This window comes from Lissotriton helveticus, chromosome 7, assembly GCF_964261635.1.
Source record: "Lissotriton helveticus chromosome 7, aLisHel1.1, whole genome shotgun sequence".
In the NCBI taxonomy this organism is placed as follows: domain Eukaryota; kingdom Metazoa; phylum Chordata; class Amphibia; order Caudata; family Salamandridae; genus Lissotriton; species Lissotriton helveticus.
Window position 1 is genome coordinate 344,662,363 of NC_136068.1, and position 22,879 is coordinate 344,685,241.

Genomic DNA, 22,879 nt, shown 5'->3' on the forward strand with positions numbered 1-22,879 from the left:
CCTAGCTTCCTTGATGTCTGCCCTACACTCTTGTCGTTCACAGGTTGCCGCTGCATTTCCAGACAATACTGAAGTAAAACCGCATGAGGTCCTTCCTGGGGATTTGGTTTTAATACGGAACTTTGATCGTTCAAGTCCGCTGGAGCCTCGCTGGAAAGAACCGAAACTAGTCCTTCTGACCACCCGTACGGCCGTGAAGTTGGAGGGCCGTAAGGGTTGGGTCCATCTGTCTCATGTCAAGAAATTTCACGGACTCAGAAACAAGACTTTTAATGACATTTCTACAGACATTTCCATTTCAAAGGACTACCTGAAACCAGACTCTAAATCAGACATTCATTCAAATCCAGAACTAAAAATTCCTCTGTTAGAGAAAACTCCGCAGCAGGAGTATAAATCCAAACTACGGTCTAGTAAAATAAGTCAGCCAGTTTAATTGTCTAAGTCCCCCTCGGGTGAAACGGTTAGACAGGTTTCTGACATGTATGAGATAGACCCCCATAGTGAGAGAGTTAGTCAAAACTCTATCAGATGTATCATTATTCTATGTTTTCTTATGTTTTTGAGTTTGATGGTTACCTGCACAAGTTATGCATTACATTTATGTCTTCCAATTTCTCATGTAAATAAGTTTTCTAATGCTACAGTAGAGCACACATTTAGTGATCTGCCTCCTCACGAGCTATCCTATCGTCTTGCTATGAGAAATAATACATTTATCAGAATGTTACACTATTCACACCAGACCAGCAATGCCACTAATTGTTGGGTGTGTGGTCGACTCCCCCCTTTCCAGACACCTAAGGGAGTTCTGCCACTCTTTCCTTATCCGTTTTCACATAATGGTTCGTGTGGAGCATGGTCCATGTTAACGTCATCCTCAAATGATATGTCCCTTCTGAATAGAACATGTTTTCCAGACAAGCAAGGTCTCTCCCATAGAACAGGGTTAGATCTAGAAAATGAAGTTTATAATTTAGGTAATTATTCTTCGAATTTTATGGTCCTGAATGTTCAGTCCGATACTACTCCAGATTTGCCTGCTATTTCAGTACTGCCAGTCAAAGGCGAATTATGTGTCAGAAAGAATGGTTCCGCACATGTAGGACATAGTGATTGTACTACTATTGTCAAGTATAGTGACAGTGGGAAATCTATTTTTAAAGCCTCACGTCATTCTTATTTTGTTTGTGGTCAGACCGCATATGTTCGTCTGCCCCTCGATTGGGATGGAACATGTTACATTGCCTTCCTACTGCCACCAGTTTTTCTAGCCCCATCTGATTATCATAGAAACACACATCTAGTACACATTAGACATAGAAGGGAGATCGAGTCCCCGATTGTCGATCAAACTGAAACTGCTCTAGAACAGTATACAGACTTCAATAGAGGTTTCTTCTTCTTTATAGGACCTATCCAGAATAGTAAGTTAATTCGTAGGTTAACCAGAACCCTTGAAGCAGTAGTGAATGAGACTACTTCTGCTCTAGGTAACTTAACCGAAGAGCAATCTGCTATGAGATTTGTCGTGCTCCAAAATCGTCTCGTTCTTGACGTCATACTGGCCGATAGAGGAGGAGCATGTAGAGTCATCGGATCTAGTTGCTGCATTTTCATTCCTAATAACGCGCCGTCTGTTTATTCAGCTATAACCAGACTTCATAAAATTGCCCATCAGTTACACCAGAATCCAGGCACCTGGACATGGTCCGGTTGGCTCTGGAGTATAATTTCTGCCTGGGGATGGAAAGTATTGTCATTCCTAGGTATAGCAGTAATGATCATATTCAGTTGCTGCCTCTGTTTACAATGTGGCCCTGCGATTTGCGGCATTTGTGCTACATCCTGTATTCCAAGTCCTAGTCCTAAATCCCGTTCCAAGACCATTCGAGACGAGAAAATGATACTGTATGAAATGATAGATGGTATCATGAATATTGATGTTTCCTGATGGAAACGTAGTGACAAGGAGGGAATGTGGAAAAGTAAATTTTGCCATGTTCTGTGTCCCTACGTGTTCCCCATCTTATGTTATATGTGCATGATTAATATGCCTATGTATTCCCTCTTATCGGTTAAAGACGCAATTATAGTTGTGTCCAACTCTAGTATGCCAGTTTCCAGTTCTCGTGAAAGCTACGAGTATTAGGCCTATGTAAACCTATGTTGCCACATTTTACAGTGTGCACGTTAATTCAGTAAAAGTCCCCGTTTCTAGGCCTCAAAAGGGCCCGGACACCAGATTCAGCTCCTGTCTCCTGAACCCTCTCCGAGGAGCGATACAGCCCCCACCTGTATCCCTGACCCTTCACTTACTTCCTACCTCACAGTGCCTGGCTCTGCCTGCCAGTCTGCCAAGAGTATGTTATGATTCTAGTTTTCAGTCCAGCCCTCCTTCTCTGCATTCCTAAGCTACTGAATCGCATCAATAGTTCCAGTCATAGTCTAGCCTTTATGTCTCCATGTAAGAGAAATACTGTATTAATATTCATAGAATATTCCTCGCACACACACTACATATAGGATTATGCATGCACCAGTCTTAATGTCTGTTAGCCTTTGCCCTGATAACTTTTGGATTCTATCAACATGTTCTCTAAACATCAGATACTAGATAGTGTTTAGGTACATGTCGCTCTGACACTCCAGACTTTAGTCTCCTTTTCTAGCGCAGAAGTCATAGCCCCCAGTTCTCCCTGGTAACACGTCATTGCCAGTTTGCGCGCACCACTAGGTCAGAGGTCCCAGCTCCTTAGGTAGCCCCCTCCATGTTTCCGCCCCTTTTATGACATATTCTGTTACGTTTGCATCACATGTCTATGTATACGCCCTGTACACGCCTTCTTGTTACATCATGTTGCCCTTATCTTTCGCGACTGCTACAAACTCCGCCTACTGCTACGCCTATTGTATTGAATGCCATGAAAATGTTTTAACTATATATACTTGTGCACTGTTATTAAAAGTTACCATTCCTTTGTCCTTGCCCCAGGCAGCTGCCATCCCATCCCCGTACAGGCTGTCCTGTTCCAGTCCTTTATGCTTAATTAAAGCCTGTCAACTCTAGCTACCTCGTATCTTGACTCTTATTTATTGAGCTATCTATTTGTATGAGTATCCTGAAAAATAGTACCGGTAATTAATTATTTATTTACCACAACCTCCATAGGATGATGCCCGCCCCCTCAGACCTCAAATATGTGCTCACCGATAATGACCTTACCGCATGCCCCATACCTAATAAATACGACGACCTATGGGAAAAAATTCTAAAGGACAGCTACACTGGCTAATAAATAACAGTATCAACGTATAGCTACAAAGGGAAAAAAGACCTAAAGACACTTGGCATCAAATACAATTCATTTCACACATGGTTTGCTAAAAAGGGGAAAAATTCCTAAACAAAAGCATCAACAAAATATACCAACAATTCCATTTTTACTACCCTGTGAGACATGTGGACAGTACCTTCAAAACTTACCAGTCAACCAGACATAAGAACTGCTACAAGACTTTGTTCCAAGGGATGGTGGGTGGGAAAACAAAGAAGCCCCGAGCGCGGGGCACACCGTTCAGCGAGGGAGCGTCCAGGGACAAGGGGGTCTCCTGGGCGCTCCCCACCTCTTTATTCCCGAGGGGCCAGGCGGCCCCTCCTTTAGCCCGCCCCCCCTGACCCGGACCTTCTACCTTGGATCCGGGTCAGGGAGGCCGCCGGCCAATCGGCGGTGGGTCGCGCCCCCCAGGGCACGCCCCCACTGCCGAGTGACAACAAAGGGGGAAAAGGGGGGGGGGCGACGGTCGCCGCGCCGCCATGCGTGCGGGGGGGCCGAGGGCCCCCCCTTTTCACATGGTCAGCGACTAGCTGCCGCCTCCCCCCCCCAATCCGGCACCCAACACCCAGGAACGTGGACACGAGACATCTTTACTTTTTGGAAGGCGGGCGCTAGTCGCCCGGCCGTATTTATTAAAGTATGAAATTAAAAAAGGTTTTTTAATTGCATCATCAACAATTTATACAAAAATCAGCAGGACATTTAGATACATAATTCTTCAACAAGTTTGAGAGCCTGACCTTAACAAAAACTCTAATACATGTTGTTTCCTAACCGAGACTAAACATCCTCATCTTGATTTTTGTACATTTCTGGCCATATGGCAGGGTCACTACCGGTGTCAGGTCCTACAAGCTGCGCCTCCCCCTGAGACGTGCGCATGCGCAGTGTTACCACGGGACTTGCCCGATCTACGCCCTGAACTCCATTTACCCACTGAAGGAGGGCCCTTACTCTGCGCCAGCCGGTGACGTCATGAGTATACGCGCGTGGGGTGGCTACCAGCCTAAGGAAAGCGTGAACTACTCCTACCCGCGCTCCTTTGCAGCATGAATTACCTTGCCCCTGGAGTTCTAGGAGTGGCCCGCAGGCCCCTCCCCCTGGGCGGGAACCTCCATAGGATGATGCCCGCCCCCTCAGACCTCAAATATGTGCTCACCGATAATGACCTTACCGCCACAGGCCAGCATTGTTAACCGACGATCTGGCCTCCCCCCTCTAGCCCCTACCTAAGGAACATTCCTACTTGCAAATCCCTCTAGCCAGGCCCAGATATTGTCAGACCACAAGACATTCCCCTCCTCAGTTAAGTGAACTCCGTCCCTCAAGTAATACTTGTCGCCCCAGATGCACCCATGAGGTATTGACTGTAACAAGGGGGCTCGAAACAACCTATCCAACCGTGTGTTGATCCTCTTTACCGAGTGATTCAACGCCCTGACCGAATGTCCCCCCCGCCACTGTAATCGGGGTATGAGTTGTGACCATACTAGTGTGCAACCCGGGCAGATCTTGGCCATCCAACCCGCCGTTGAGATAATCTCCTCGATCAGAATGCGCCTACCCAGTGTTGCCAAATCATTCTCCCCAAGGTGAAGTATCACCACTGACGGTGGAGATTGCCGGCGCGCTAAAAGCCCCTGGAAGAATCCCCTAAACTCGTGCAGACACAACCCCCCTCTGCCAAAGAACGTGATGTCCAACCCTAATTGTGCCGCCCTTTTCCCCCTGTCACCTGACGTAAAGACACATTCTGCTCGTTTTACATAGGAGTGACCCACAATCCAAACACTGTTCTTCATTGTTTCCTGGCTGCCGCTCCGTGCTGATGTATGTTGCTGGTGCCCGACGACCAATTCCTCCCCTGCGTAACAGGTCTGAGAAACTGTAAGAGAGCGGAAACAAACCAAGCGTGAGCGCCATGTAATCACAGCATGTCAATTTGTACATAACGTTTGTAGCATTCTGAGGACCATCTCCCGATTGTCTTCACTCTCTCCGCTGGGAGGCCCCCCGCCACCGCCTCAGTTGCTGCCCCAATCCTAAAGGAATGAGAGCCAAACTCTTTTGGGTCAAGACCTGCTTTCCTGACCCCCATCTCCAATACCTTCCTGAATTGATATCTGGTCAAGGGGCTCCCATCGGCGTGACAGAGCAGTGCCCTGCCCGCTGAGCCCACCAGCAGTCCGTGCAATAATTCCACGTGCCTCACTGGGCAGCAAGGGTTGGCGGGGGCCCGTTGGAGAACTATGGTGTGGCCCCTAGACTCCTGGTTGGTCTTTGACTTCTGAATAGTCACCCACATGGTGTCCTCCCTTATCGTCACACTAGCCCTTTGCAAGCCGCCCAGTAGGTCTGACTTAGAACCTGCCACAAGTTCGCTAATTCTCAGCGCCCCATAGAATGCCAAAGAGAATGCTGCCTTAAAAAGAAGGACCTCCCACTCCGAGCTACAAACAGTGTCCAGCGTGCCCAGTAAAGCTGTCAGCCGGGCTAATCCTATGGGCTTTCTCTTATCCTTATGATGGCCCTGAATACGGCGCCATCCCCTCAAAGCCTTATGTATCATAAAGGTATTAGTGGGATCCCGGAAGCCCCTAGCTTGAGCGAAGAATGACACCGCTGCCCTATGTCTGTTTGCCGCTGCCACCGAGCGCCCCTCCTTATGCATCCATTCCAAATAGGCTGCAAAGCCATCCTCCTGTGCCCAAAGCACTTCCCATTGTTGCCCCAAAAAAGAACGATAAGACAAAAACGCCCCTTCGTAAGCCGTCTTGGTCCTGGGGGCTAGGCTAGCGACCACGAGGTCCTGTAATCTGGGGCACCAATCTGCCAAAGTACTGCTGGGAAGTGCGCTGGCGAGGGGTCTGCTGTAGGAAGAAGCTCCCTGAAAACCTGCATTTTGAAGCGAGAGAGGGAGTCAGCTGCATTGTTCAGAACACCTGGGACATGTTTGGCCTTAAAAATGACATTCAATTTAAGGCACTGCAAAACAATTTCTTTGATCAGACGAAGTATGAAAGGACACCGTGCCCCCTGCTGGTTGATACATTCCACCACCGTCATGTTGTCTGACCAAAACACCACTGATTGATTACATAGGTGTTCGGGCCAGACCATCAGTGCCACCCATATTGGGAAGAGTTCCAGGAAGCCAATATTGGTGTCCAGACCCCATGTTCTCCATACCTTCGGCCACTGTTGAGCGACCCACCTGTTCCCTAGGATGGCGCCAAAGCCCACACTCCCGGCCGCATCCGTCCACAGGCCCAACTCTGCTGATGTTGTCAGCGGGCCGGGCCAGACAACCCTGCCGTTAAAATCCTCCAGGAATGCCATCCATATGAGCATATCCTGGCGAATTTCAGCCGATAGCCGGGTGCGGTGGTGCTTCTCCCTCAGCCCCTTCATTGCCTGGGCAATGGAGCGAGAGAAAGGGCGAGCCATGGGGATGATCCTCAATGCGAAGTTCAATTGCCCTACCACCTCCTGTAATTGCTGGAGGGTGACCTTATCCTTCCGTAGGCATAAGCGTAGTGCCGTTTTGAATTTGTCCACCTTATCCCCAGGCAATCTAAAACATCCTTCCACTGAATCAATCTCAATGCCGAGGAATTCTAAGCAGGTAGTCGGGCCCACAGTCTTCCCGGGCGCAAGCGGGACACCAAAAGCCCGCATGAGCACGCAAAATTCCTGCAATGCTAGTGCACACTCCTGAGATCCCGCTGTACCCAGGAAGAGGAAATCATCCAAATAATGCATGACCTGCTGATGGCCCGTCACCTGTCTCATGGCCCATTCAAGAAAAGAGCTAAACATCTCAAAGTAAGCACAAGATATAGAGCAACCCATGGGCATGCATTTATCCATGTAGAACATATCCCCAAAGGTGAAGCCCAAGAGATGTTGATCCGCTGGGTGTACCGGGAGAAGGCGAAAGGCTGATTCTATGTCTGATTTCGCCATCAGCGCCCCGGGGCCCGTGGCCTGTAATAAGTTAACTGCCTGATCAAAAGAGGCGTACTTCACGCTACAGATACCCTCGTCAATGGCATCATTCAGTGACGCCCCCCTAGGTGCTGATAAGTTGTGGATTAGTCTAAATTGCCCTCTTTCCTTTTTGGGGACAACTCCTAACGGGGAACAGACAAAATCAGGTACCGGCACTTCAGTGAAAGGGCCAGCTATCCTGCCTAAAGATAGCTCCTTGTCAATTTTCGCAGCCACCACAGCTGGATTGTGTCTTACCGACAACTGATTTTTACAGTGCGCGCTGCCCATGTATCCCGCTGCCGGGATCCTAAAGCCTTTAGAAAAACCTTCTTGGAGTAGGGTGGCCGAAGTGTGGTCCAGGTATCTGTTCAACCATGGAATCATTGCCACAACATCCACTGGAGTGGGGGGGCCTAACTTGTTTGTCTTACAGTGGCTTTCCCCTACCCCTCTGTCCCGTGTTTCCCTGCTTGGACCTACAGGTAGTTTCTGGATGAGAGGGGTGACCACAGGAGGAACATGCATGTCTAAACTTACACGCGGCCCTCGTGCAGGTGCGCCTATTAAAATCCCAGCACACCCCTTTTTTCTCTGGGCCACTGGCCCTAAACTTCCCAGGTACCTCACTCGTTTGGGGGGGCCGAAAGGGCTGTTGAGGTCTAGAGAACACCTTGACCGAACCGAACTGGGGGGGAGGTGCAGTATCTGAGAACTGTTTGTGCCATGCCATGGAATCTACCGTGTCCCATGCCAATGTTCTATTAAATTCCAATGCCTTCCTGAAATTGACATCATACCCTTTCCATGCCTCCCCAGAATACTGTTCACTCCACCCCACAATCCTGCTCGAGTAGCATGCCAATGGTGCCTGTAAATCTGGAGGACGCTCAGCTTTAATAGCAGTGAATACAGCCCATGCTTTCATCCAGTTGTTGAGAGTTTCCTCAACCCTAAATCTAGCACACTGCACCCTCCATTCGCTTGGGAGCATCCACTCTTTTAGTGTTTTTGCCTGCTCCATTTCCCTATTATCTAACAACAAAGAATAAATATAAACGTATTTGTCAGCCCAAATCATCTCTTTCACAGCTAATGACACATGCTGAGCCAAATTCTCGCTCCTGGAAGGTAGAACACCGTCCCCCAAGAGCGGCAATGCCACTTCCTTACCAATTGCGGGCACCGGGGGCGGCTGCCCTTTAGCTCCGTCCAGCTGGGGAACACTTGGACCTGCAAGGGGAGAAGATATTGGCAATGCAACACTGTCGGCGACCGCTGCCGATCTGATTTTTTCCACAAACCTCGCCGCCTCTGCTGCATGGTCTGCAGAATTCGGGAAAGCTCCCCCTTTTTGGAGCCATGGCATCAAGGCCGTTATCTGGGATAACAATTCAGGGGGCATTGACTCTAAATTACCCCCCGGGACAACAGGTACCACTGGGGTTATGCCCTGTGGTACTGGCGCAGCTGGCAGGGCGGGTGCCGGGTGTGGCAAGCCTGTACCCGGGATTGTGGGCACCGGTGGGGGAGCAGGCCCAGCGTCTACTGGTTGACCTACAGGCACCGGCACCACGGGGGCAAGGGGTATAGGCATAGGTATATGCGGGGGTGGGACGACCGCCGGCGGCACGGCAGGTACCGGCTCTACTGGCCCTGGGGTGGGGGCAGCATCCCTGGGTCTCTTGGACTTAGACTTCCCAGGTGGGGTGACAAATTCCCCCCTTGGCACTGGTGCCACCCTCTTGCGGACAGGCCTACCCGATGGGCCCGGGGCATCCCCATGCCTCTCATTCAACCGTGCTTCCAGCTCATCTACTTTCCCTAGCTGCTGCTTCATTTCTTTCATCTCACGCATCATGGCCCGCATCATAGCCTCCATGTTGGACCCCCTCTTTCCACCCCGCGGACCTGGCATGATACTACCCCCAACAAAAAACCGCAGCCTACTCTCTTAATAACACAACAGGCCGACTTTGTGTACCTTTTTGATGGAGGGTCACCAGGGGGCTTTCAGCACCATGCAACGGCGACCGCAACACTAGCGGCTTGTCCGCTTATGTAAGGGGGTGAGTAAACCTAATGTAGACCCACCCGGCGGCCACCTGGAGCAATGAATGCTAGCCCCCCGTACCCCTCTTACCGACCAGTCCGGTGCACTCGCCGGCGATGATGATCTGCGATCACAGCCCTCACCACGTCGTGTGCCCTGTCTGCGAGTGAAACGTGCCAATAATGTAGTTAAGGTTGCCTGGAATTGAAAACAGGTATTAATACCGTGTACTAAAGCAAGAACAACATTTTAGAACACCCAACTTCAATAGTGAAAACACTTAACGAAATGCCACCTTGTTTGTCTCTTGAAAACAATTCATTTAGTAGTTCATAACTCACAGCAGTGAAACATCCCGAAGTGGGCCTCCCCTACGACCAGAATTATCTTATGTTTGCTGATAATAACGTAACATTCATCCCCCGCCTGCAACTGGACTGGAGGGATCTTTGAATTACCTCCTTACCCTCAGTTGGATGTGATACAGTTAATAACTATATATACAAGGCCCCTCGATGTATACTGACACCCACACAATATACTTCCAACAATGTGCACCAACATAACACATCAAATTACAAAATTCAATGCACCCCCTTGTAACCCACCGCTACCATTCAACAAGCATCAGATCATATGATCAATAAAAAGCTTTTGCTCTTTCATAAACCACTGCGCAGTTCTTCCACTGGTCTCCCATCCACGTGTTGGCCCTGCCTCGTTATCTGCTGTTCGAGGAATAGACCGGCCCAACCACAACCTGCCGAGTCTGGGGTGGAGACAAGAACAAAGAATCAAGCATGCACCCGCGTAGGGAGCAAATGTGGCGGGGTTACAGCGTCTAAATCGCTAAATTCTAAAAGCACCTGGACTATACACTCCGCTTGTGTGGAGATGCGGCGGTGATTTAGCGCGGGGGTGGAGGCGGCGGACCTAAGAACAAAACACGATGTCCCCCAACCCGGTGAGCGGGCATAAATCTAATGCCGGCACCGACTACGCGTGCCGCCAACCCTTCCCGCCCCGCTTGAACTACCTCAACATCCGCCGTCCCCGCTCAGGCTAACGCTGATCCCTCGAAACCTGCCGAGTCTGGGGTGCGATTACACTGCTCCTTCACGCTCGTACTTCCGGACGGCAACACGATGCGCTTGGACGGATCCTTCCCGCCCGCAACTCCTCGCCGACCTGAAAAACCAAGAAAAAGTTAATAAACAAAGAAGCCCCGAGCGCGGGGCACACCGTTCAGCGAGGGAGCGTCCAGGGACAAGGGGGTCTCCTGGGCGCTCCCCACCTCTTTATTCCCGAGGGGCCAGGCGGCCCCTCCTTTAGCCCGCCCCCCCTGACCCGGACCTTCTACCTTGGATCCGGGTCAGGGAGGCCGCCGGCCAATCGGCGGTGGGTCGCGCCCCCCAGGGCACGCCCCCACCGCCGAGTGACAACAAAGGGGGAAAAGGGGGGGGCGACGGTCGCCGCGCCGCCATGCGTGCGGGGGGGCCGAGGGCCCCCCCTTTTCATTAGCAGTAGTGGTAGTAGTAGTAATAGTAGTAGATGTAGTAGCAGTATTGAGAAACTTTTGATTGTAAATTATGTAATATTTTTGCAATATATTTGTACCCTGCACTAGTGGCACATTAATTGTTATGGACAAATAACGAGTTTTTAACATCAGGGTCATCTGCACATGCAGATAGGTGAGATTAAGGCGATCCGATTGACCCACAGTTTACCTGTAAACTGGTAAAGGGTGTACTTCTGTATGAGAAATTAATCTGAAACAAATTGATAGGAAAAGCACACTAGCACTTTACGACAAATAGCAGCATAATTGTCCATGTACTATCTCCTCTGCTTTTACTGTATTATTGGTAAATCAAATTTTAAAGATGTATACCACATTTGTTATAACAATTATAGTTTTTATTGGTCTTTGTCATGATTTTAACTAAAGCAATAAAGTATCATTCATTCGTACACACCATAAAATGACCCGTTTTTATTTCTACTGGGTTGCAACTACATACCACTGCAAACACAATCAAACAAACCGGAACTTGAAAGCACGTTGCTTGCATATTTGTTTTCAGACACATTCCTTAAGAAGAGCTTCAATAGCGCGCACAGGGACGCGCGGGCGCGTCTCCCGTTTTGCAAAGTTGCCTTGGCAATAAGAATCAAAAGTGTTTCAATCATCAAAGCCACACAAGAGCAGGTCTCTGGATATTTCATGTCGTGCTTGGAAAAAAAATGAAACGCCGAGGGTGTTCTACAAAAACATCCCTAAGCAAAGACTGCCTCTTCATCAAATCCGCCCCTCTGAAACGTATTGTAAATTAAAAGATCATTATTGTAACAGGATCCCTCTTGACAGTTTCCGCGTGCTGAGGGAAGGTGACAGGAGTCTGACAGTGGAGTGTGTGATTTGTGCCTCTGATGCGTGCGATGCACAGCTGTGCCGCCTCCACTCTCCCTTGATGCTTGGAAGGCTGGAGACATAAACTGCTCGCATGTATTCCCTTGGTTGTGGCTCTCAGCCGTGCGTTCTTGGGGGGCTGTCCTGCTCTTTCGTTGGTGATTTAAGCAGCGCGGGCTGCTCATTTAGTTACGTGTCCTTGAGCCTGGGGGAGAGGATGTCTCAGTCTCTGCAGACTGGCGCTCAAGGATGACTGAGATACCACAGTCTGGAAGCGTTGCCTGAGGTAGCCATCTTCGTCAAAGTTTTACAGTCCCGTCATATGCAGTGGTGTAACGCAAAATCATGCCCTCCCCTTGAAGAATGTGATGAGGGGGCACCTAGGCTGCTATATCTCACAGATATTCATTGACCTTGGGCTGACCCCCCCCCCCCTCCCCCCAGCAGCGTGATGAAACTTGAGGGCGCCCCCTGCAAAGTACATGCTCCGAATCCTGTCCGAAGTTTTCAGGCCAGCGCCTGCCAGTGCTGGAGCCCCCCCCCCCTCACCTCGTGACCCGCTGCACCACAGGGGCTGCCGGGGCTTTTGTTACAGCACTGCTCCACCGGCCTCCCACGTGGTGGAGTCACGGTTTGAATATGGGTATCTTAAATTGGCTCAACAACCTGAATAGCTTTTCAACATTTGTTTTGTCAAATGCCTTTCATATCATTATTGGTATTTTTCATAACCAGATCTTCTACTTTGTTCTCAATACTTTTCTTTCTGCTTCTCTATAACTTTTCTGTCTACAGCCCGGTATCAGCTTGCCTTGGCCCTAAAGCAAAGTGTCTTGGAATCACCTTGCCTAGATAAGTAAGTGCTTTACGTAGACATGGAATTTGCTTGCCTTGGCTTAGCTGCAGTACAACATGGAATCAACATACCATAGAGCAGGTTTACAAAAATGTCACGCAACACCGTGCCACCTCAGAATTCACCCTCCACTTTTTTGTATACTTCAGTGTGACGGCATAGGTGCGACTGGTATTCCCATACATGGGTTCCTTGCTCACTGTGCCACTGAAGCCAAGCTAAACTCAACTGAAGACCCCTAAAACAGGGCAAAACCGATCTTGTGTTGTTAGTATTCCAGTTCAGGGAGGACCAAATCTGGCAGTTCCAGATGAACTGTTCCTATTGCAGCAGAGCGAAGACTGAGTTGCATATAGCGGGGTCAAATCTGAGGTGCCATGGTGTACAAAATAACGATGAGCAGAGATGCAGTCCAAGAAAATACCAAGTGCCGAGATTAATTCAAACATTCCACCCATCACTTTTTTGTATCACTTTTTTGCATTCTTCTCTCTCTCTCTCTCTTAGCACAGACACACAATCAGGCTACCAAGCACCATGCACACACCTTTGACCCCTGTGCACAGGTGTTTGTGTCATGTGTAGGGTAGGTTTTTTACTGGAAGGGCACCCTTCCCATACAAAATACAATAACTTTAAAACTTTTCTTCCTTTGGATTTATTCTGTATATTCATAGGCGCTGCAAACAGGGGAACGGGGTTGTTGCAGCGCCCCCAAAATAACTACCCTAGAGTTCAGAAGGAAAATGAGCAAGAAAGATGCCTTGAAATGTTGTTATCATCTTGAAACATTTGATGTGCCTTCAAAGAAAGAAGTCAAATGTAGGAGTGGGTAGTAAACTCTGCTCTGCTGGCAGAGTTCATGGAGTTTTGCCACTCTGTGCACCACTTCGAGTGTGGAGTTTGGCAAAAACTCCTCCAACCACCGTGTGGCAGAGTTTACCACCGGGTCCAGGACGGCAGAGTCAGCACAAGCAGCAGAGGAGGCGCCGAGCCACAGTGAAGGGCCACGCTCCCATTGACTCCTTGGTACCCGAGGAAGCGCGTAGTAAAACGTGCTAAGGCACAAATTGACCTTAAAGAAATTAAAGGACTAATACGTTCCTTTAAACACCTACCACATGGTCCTCAAGAAAGCCCACTGATCTTGAGAGACAAATAGGGCTGAAACATGTCGACCTTTTAAACCACGAAAATGGAAAGCGTGAGAATCCTAATAACTCTCGCCACGCTTACCTGAAATATTTTCACAACTAACTCGAATCCAGAAAAATAAATATAGTGAACTGGCTGTCCGAGTTACTTTTAAATCACCACTACCACTTTTTCACTGGACACTACTGCTTTTACCTTGGGTCTCTTCCTCCCACTTACCTGTAAATCCAGGTTAGCAGGACAAGTGATCCTTCCTCCCCCTAATTGATTTGAGAATATATATTTCAAGGAAACTGGATGGATTACATATCTTTTCCTTCTCCCTCTTTTTGATAAGGAGAGTTTACCACCCACCAGGCGCGCAACACCCATTGAACTCACCGGGCTTCAGCCCCCCCCCCGTCGTGTGTGGCAGCCTGGGATGAGACCGATCCCGGGCACACACAGAGCCGCACCCGAATGTTTCACAGGTCTTTAAAAGATCATTTGAATGTTAATTAGGCCTTGCAGTTGTTTGACCCCTTCTAAGAGCCCCTGCTGCTCCACTCTGCCTACTGATTAAAGGTACAGGCCCCACGAAAAATTTTCTCAGCCCCCCCCCCGAAATTTGGCTCTAGTTGTGCCTCTGCAACCCACCAAGGCTAATTGTCCTTTTCAAGGGCAGCAGTCTCAATGCCATCAAACTGGTAACACCCATTCAGATTCAAAGCCAATGTTAACAGTCATCACTGGCCCAAAACACATTTCTGTGGCATGCAAATAAAAGTCCAAAACTGCTAAGAACAATCAGAAAACAGCCTGGCTAGCTCCCATGTGAAATCTGTACCCCTCTTTACTGGTTACATCAACTCCTTCCACAGCCTGTGTTCGCTCCTCTCACATTTTCTGGGTACCTCCTCTCCTCACAACTCTGCACACCTCCTCCTCTGGGCTCTCCACTCCTCCTCCCCAAGTCTGGTGTTCCGTTGGGGAACATCCTTTACGATGCGGATGTTACCCCGCAGTACCGTTACAAAGCGTATTTTAGAACGCAAGTCGCAACCACGATTTGCGCTGGAGGGCGCTAAAGGACAAGGAATAGTAGATTTACTATTCCAACACCTTCCCTACTGTACGTAGGCTGGTGTTGGAATAGTAAATTACACTATTCCTAAGTCCGCACCCCTACAGCGCAAGTCGTGGTAACCATTGCGTTGTAAAATACGCGTTGTAACGGTACGCATGGTAATGCCACGCGTCGTAACAACGTACATCCGTTCCTTCTCCTCCCCTGGCTCTGTGCATCTCCTCCCTGTCCCTCCTCACTGCACTGTTCTCCTGCCCCCTCTGTGTTGTGTCCCGCGGGCTGTCCCTCCATCGATCTCTGAAGGGCCACCAGGGTCTGCTTTGCTGTATGGAGGAGACCCAGGCAGGCATAGAATGGTGATGCCGCTGCCGAGGCAGGTACATAGGCAGTAGAGCAGCAGCTACCCTGGTGCTGGGTCACTTTGAAGCGGAGCACAGGATCCCTCCGCTACCCTCGCTAAGGATAGCGCACCGCCAGAGGCTTCTCTCCACAGAAGGGATTTATGGTTCTCCCTGGACCTGCACTTTGGTAAGAAGGGGACCCCTATATATCAAAAAGTGGTATACTTGCTATACATAGGGAAACTAACACAGTTTGGTAAAGGTCTATAGTCAAGTAAGAATACACATTTATACACTAACTCGTGGATAACCTTGCCGTATTGCGTACATCACTCGCCTGGTTTTATGTGTTATGATTGTTTGTAAATAGTTTTAATGTACAAAATCTATGAACTACATATCAGTGTCAAAATGAACTCAAATAGATAATGAAAAACAGAGATATATGTATATAAAGTATAATTTTGAAATAATAGAAAATAGAAATTTCACTTGATTAAATAAAAGTATACAATTTAATAGAATTGCACATGTGGGTAATCAGTCCTTTTACTGGGTTCTTATGGTGATTACAACAAATTGTTGTGTATAAATGTGTATTCTTACTTGACTATAGACCTTTACCAAACTGTCTCCCTGGACCTGCAGCATCATTATGCAGCCTCCGTAGAGAAAGGTGGGCTCTAGCTGCGCTCCTTGCCTCTCCTCTGCAGCACCCCGGAATTGCAGTCAGCGCTGGATACCAGTGAAAGGGGTAGACGGCATGAGTACTTAAGAGAGGTGTACCTCAAAGAGCCGAGGGAATCCTTTAGTTTTTAGAGCACTTGTTCTCCGAAACAGGAATGTTGGTGCTAACAATACTTACAAACTGGTATTGCTAGTGGGAGGAGAGGAATTCATAGTAACCCGCATATATTTTAGTCACATTTTTATTTCTTTGAACACAACTAAAAGAAGCTTATAGACCACGGCCGATTGGACTATAATCAGCGCAACGTGCCGGAATACTGTCTCGCACAGTTTTTAGATAACTACAAGGTGTTCTGTGGAATAAAATTCTGCGAGTCCCCCCCACCCCCACTCTTATTCAGTTGTCAGGCTATATCTTCTGATAATTTGCTGCATATTCTTGTAACATGGAGATTGGTGTTTACTTTTCCTTCTCTGACTGCTAACTTATATGATGTTGTAAAGTAACTTATCTGACAATCAGTCTTGGCCTGCAGGGCTCAATGGTGAGGGGGCAGGCATGAGCGATCACAGGGGGAGTCGCAGGGGGTGCGGGGGAAGTCTCGGGGGAATTTGGAATTAAATTTAAAAAACTTTTTTTTTTTTTTTTTTTGCAGAGTTTTATATAGCGCGAACTTGACCCGAACCGAATCAGGTATCAGAGCGCTTTACATAGCACCAGTTACGTTACATGAGGACAGACAGACACACATTCATTTTATCTTACCTTGAGCAGGGTTCTGCATCTTCTCTGCTCCTGCTTTCCTGCCTCGGACAGGAACAGGAAGTAGGCAGGCTGGCTACCTCCCCTGTCCAATCACAACGCTGCAATGCAGCGTTCTGATTGGTCTGAGCGCCGTGACCCAACGATCAGCCAGGGGCTGGATGGGTGGGCATGTTCTCCATGCAGGCTGCAGCGCAGCTTGCATGGAGAAGGGGAACGTGTGCATGACTGGTTTGAGTGGCCCGAGAGGGCCGACCAAACAGTCACTGTGCACTCAGGAGTGGGTAAACCAATCATGCTGGAGTATAGTGAGTGTGAAAGTAAAGGATGTAGAAAATCAATGTTTCCTAACACTCAACAACATATAAATTACTGTACACATTTTTTAAAGTCATTCAGAAGTTAACAAAGCACCAATAGAGCATCTTTTCTTGTAATTTGGAATTGTGATGGAAACAAAGATTTTGTAATTCTCAGTTTTTTTAATTCACATTTTTAGAACAAAGATTTTAATAGGATCAAGACAAATCAAGATACTTTACTTGGCAATGTGCAAATGATAACTATTTGTTGAAACCTGATTTCCACACATTATCCTTTGTTTGTGTGCTATATAGTTTTATAAGGATGACTACATGTCAGTGCAAATGTTGTGGCCATTTCAAAGGAAAATATGTGCTGTTCGTAAATGAGAGTAAGCTACAACACCATATTTTAGTAGTACATTTGCGACAGTGTGCTCCAAAATGCACCACCGCCTACATACCACACCCTGGCGACTCTCCTTTTAAATTAGTGTAGCTCATTATCTATACTTGTTCTTTGTGTAGCACTGAATTTTTCACAACTTCTCTGACTCAAGTCCTGTAACATTGATGGCAGTGTCCTCACTCTGAAAATTGTTCCAACAGCACTGTTTACAGTGCAGCACACATGCAAAGTTGGCAAAATAAAATCATTTCTTCTTATTAATGTCAGCTTCAAAGAAGTGTTATTTTGTGGTGCACAGCCCTGTCTACTATTTTTGGTAGATAGTACTATGCATCAAAAACCACGGGTGGTTGTATGAAAACACTCATGTACCACCTTGTGGATCACCCCATTGATGCAAAGCAATTTAAAGCACTGCTTTAGGTTACCTTCAGATAACCTTCCAGTGCTAAAATGGTAAACCCAAAATAAAGATTTTGTGCAGGTTTTTGTCACATTTGGGATGCAAATAGTAAAAACCCTTTTCAGAGGGCCAGAGGATAAGCAGGAGTCACTGAGCCAAACCGTGTTGGTTGAGGCCTTTTACACCTAATGTCTCAGAGTAAAATCTACTAGGGATCCGTACTCTTTATGATTCCTTTTCAGCTCTATCTCCTTCCTGTGATGTGCCCAGGACCCCACTGACCCCTGACCTTTCCAGAATCAAAGAGCCCTTTTGAGGTGCACCGTATAGACAGTCTCTCTCTTCCTCCAGTATGTGTCCTACCCAGCTCACACGAGTGCAGCAATCAACAACTCTGTCTGGGGGACACCTCTACCTCCACATGTCTTTCCAAAGGTGACATGATGTGGGCCCGGGGTGAGTTAAGCATACAACAGTGAAACTTTACTTGAGTGGGCTCGTAGGTCTCACTACAGTAGCTTAGATAAAAAAGGCCTGTTCACTCTACTGATCATGATTACAAGAACACAGTGACCTGCCACCACTGTTCTCGGGCTACTTAGCTCTTTGCTAAGTGCAGCAACCCTTCACTACTGTGAGGTAAGTGCTTTGGAAGCCACTCCCGGTCTAACAAGACTGCAATCCATGAGGCAGAGTTAAGTCATGGCATACATGCATGATCTGTGTTTTCCCCCTCGACCAAAAATCAGCACTAGGGATCCAGCTATCAGTGTAGTTGGGGTACTCTGGGCAGGGGTGCACATCCGTCATCATGCAAGGGAATTTTATATCCTAACACAAACCCACTGCAGTAAATCTGCCCCATTGTTTCAATTGGCCATACTGTAAAACAACATTGAATTAATTTCCATTGGCCATCCTATAATACTGCCTGCAATCATTTCCCAGTGGCCCTACTGTAATACCAGAGTCGCATTCGTAAGGCGGGCAATAAGCGATGGGCCAGTATCAGAGTTGCAGCTGTGGGCCGATTTTTGGGCAGCGTGGTGGCTGATTTAGGCTGTGTCTGTGCTGCTCAGATGCCGCTTGTGGCCCAGTGGGGGCCTGAGCAGCCTTTCCAGAGGCAGATAGGCCTCTATCACCTCTGTTTTACCAACAGACGGAGGTGTCATTCCCAGTCTCTCGCCAGCCCATTAATGTATGCAGCTTGAGTGGGGAGGGGCTTGAGCAGAAGCGGTCTCACTTAGGTGTGGTTCACCAATATGAACTTATCGGTGCACAAAGAATTCTGGCATCATTTGAAGTTAAGAAAACATGGCTCTTTTAGAGAACCCCTTCCTTATTTTCATAATAATTAAATACTGAAGCAGTGTTTTGCGAAAAGGCGCAATCCACACATGTGGGAGATCTATTTTTGGAGTGCCCAGGCTGATTTTTAATCCCAATCCAATCCTTGTAATACAATTTGAAATCCGTTTCCATGAGCCATATTGTAATAGAACTTGGAATAAGTTTCTATATGCCCTGCAGGGAACCACATTGGAATCCGCTCGTTTAGGTCCTCATGCTATAACCACTGAATCACGGTGCCTGTGCTATGCTGTAAGGGGAACATAGAATCAGCTTGAATAGGCCCTGCCATAAAACAAAACATATAGGTCAGATTTACAAGAAACTGAAGTATCTCTGCATCATAGCAGAGATGTGTTAGTTTACTTGTATCGTGCACAAAAATTCTTGCTCCACCATTGATGCGTCGCATTTACAATGTAGCGCACCATGGCGCAAGGTTTGACAGAAGTGTCACTCATCTGTTGGCACAAAGGTCACGTATTGCTGGAGTCATGTCGCAACGTGGAGCATTGTTTACTCTGCCGCTGTGTTACAAAAGTCATGCAACTGTGGGGCAAAAGTGTCCCAAGGGGCTTGTAAATCTGCCCCTAGGATCTTCTTTAGGGTCTACTATCACATTATGTAGTGTACTGCAGATAAAGAGTAGTACATATGTTTGACAGATAGGGAGAGTGTGCTGATCCTTTTTTTTTTAGATCCTTTCTTTTTTTTTAAAAACAATGTTTCAAAACCTCTCATTCTCTTCATATGTGTAGACAAAGAGTAAAAGCAGCAACATATTTTTAGCTACTATGCAAGATGAAGCTGAATGCAGAACTGCAGACAGGCCATGCCCACGTTCAGTTTTTGACGCCTCAAGCAATAATTCAAGATTTTATCGAATTACGGAAAATTAACGAGTGTCTAAACTCCCCCATCCCCTCTTTAATGCCCTGAACCAATAGTCCATCTGGTTCACCCACCGGGCATCCATGGCTACAAGTGAACAAAGCGGGGAAAGGGAATGAATGTGAATGACAAATTGAAAAGAGACAAGAGAAAGGGCGTTGAGGGATCATCTTTAAAAAAAAAAAAAAACAAGACATAAGTAAGGAATGTGACTTACAAGAGCCATTCTGAAAACATGTATTCAAAACATCAAAGGAAGAAAGGGGTAGAGTGTGCCGGATACAGCACGCCTTGGTACCAGGGACATGTTCCAATCTAGGGCATCCTGTCCCCTGAAGATGATCATGATTGATGAGAACAGTGCAAAGACAGATCAGGCGGTGATGGAGGACTGAGCGACAGCTGGAAAGCCCAAGGACTCCTGGGCACTCCGACCCCGGGTCTTACGCGATGTCATCCTGCAGCCATGCCCTGGAAGGAATGTCCGTGTGCGCGAACATATGACTGTCAGTACCTCCAACCTTACCAGAAGGAAACATCTGTTGGACGAGGCAGGGGTGTCAACTGCAGCATCTCAACTTCCGGCTAATGGCGCCGAGCAGAGGAAGGAAGCCTTCTGTGGCATTGCGAGTCACCCGCTGGAAGAGGTCAGCACGTGCGGTGCGGACTGGCTTTGCAAGGCTGGCAGTGGGCATTTTTTTTTAGACATTTAAAGTGATTTGCACAATTTTATGTACATGGGGAAATTAGTATTGATTGTGTGATGCACTTACAGCCTTACATAAAATCTGATGTTTTGTTTTCTAGTCCTATAAATTAATTAAAGAGTGCAGGTGCATAGTGAAAATGGAATGATTAACTTGCTCTCTCTCCTCGTGAGATTAGAAGGTCCGAAAGCCACGCCATGTTAGCTGATGTAACAACATCTTAGCAGTGTTAAAGCACAGTTCTGCGTGGTAATTGTAATGCAACTATATGGGGACATGCTGCTTTAAATGGAAACACAGCAGTGCTAGTACTCATTAACCACAGTGCCTGTTTGCTCCTGAGAAGTGCAGGTACTCTCCCATTAAATGTGTTGCAGCAGGGGTGAGAACTGAGAAGTGCCGGTACTCTCCCTTTTAAATTAAGGAAATGCAGGTACTCGGTACCGGACACCCTCCTGCCCATTTTAAAGCACTGTCTAAGATAGCAAAAAACACAACCACTGATGTTGCTGTGACACAAAACGCTGCAAACCAATTTGGATTGTGGCAAATTGATTTCTCACTTATTTTGGTCGGTTTACATAATGAAAAATTTAGAAAATGCATTTTCTCTTCTTTTTTCTTCTGAAACTGGAGACTAAGAACATCATTATGATAACGGTCGGACTCTCATCTGAACGACAGCGTAGTGGAAGCAGGACCGCCCGATAAGGAGTCGGTGGTCCCCTGCTCTTATTACAATGCGACCGCCTTCATGGCAAAGTGTTTATTTTCTATTGTGGCTTGTGTTGCGGGCTGGAGCACAAACCGTAATAGAAAATATACACTTTAAAAATACCACTGCACAGTGTGGCAGGCACCATGCGGTGCCTGCTACATGATGCAAAAAACACAGTTGATGGACAGAATGTAGAACAATGTCATACATTCACCCCAGTACAAGGATCTGGGCCTAAATCCATCGTTTTTTTGTTTTTTTTTTGCTACATGATGCAGGGATGTTTAGCCCCCAGGCCCCATAGCTGAGGGGCAGGTGGGAAGGGGGCCCACTAGGGGCACCCAAAGTCACTTTCTGTCTGCCTTTTCATGGCGGGCGAACCATCATGAACGTCCATCACCACCCCCTTTTGAACCATCATGAAAGGGCAGGAGGAAAGGGACATTGTAATCTCTATAGCAGTGACTGAGAAGGCACCACCCCTATTGGAGGGATTACTAAACAAGTAGCATAAATATTGCAAAATCAGTTTGATCTGTTATTTGTAGGAAAGCATAACCCATAGTCTAGGATTTTTGTTAATGTTTCAATTATCCATTTAAAATTGTTTACTAGTAATATATATTTAGAATGTTTTTCCAAATCCACGTTCATTCATTTTACCCTATTTTAGCCTCCAGTCAGTGGTTTGAAGAGGTATGACGACATTTTCCTGGATAATAAATAGTGGGAGGGGCTTGATTTGTGAAGATAATGGCCCGGTGTATTCCACAGTTTAGTAGAAGCGTTGTGATTAAAATTATTGTTAGTAATGACGTTATCCGTGCTTATAATCAAGCAGTCCCATGTGTCCATGTGCTTGTAAGAAGACATACTGTAATGTGATGTAATTGTCTCCAGATTGTAATAATTGCTGAGCTGATGTTAATAAAATATATATTTTTTTAAATGAATGAAGCTATCCCACGCCCATCATGTGTGAAAGGTTAGAGATTTTGTACTCTACAGTCAGTGGGGATCGTTTTCACTCCGCTTGTTATCAATAGGTCTAGTAAAGAGAGACCATATTGCTCTATTTTCAGGGGGAGACTCGTGCACCGGGGCCAGGATGATGGTTTGTTCATATATAGGAAAGTTGATTTAGCAGATGTTACTGATGGTTTGTTCTATGTTGTTCCAAAACATTCTAATGTTTTGGCAGAAGAAGGGTATATGATCTTCTAGAACTGTAGTTCAGCCGAGCAGGTCTAACATTTAGGAGATTCTATTAGATCAAGTTTAGTAAGTTTCTTTGGTATCTGAAAGGACTTATGAAGCACCCATAGTTTGTATTGGTATAGTTGAGGGGATATTTTGTGTTTCATTGAATTTTTGAGGATGCCATTCCAATCCTGACTTGTTAAAGGTCTAATATTCGAGCTTAGGAAAGAGCGA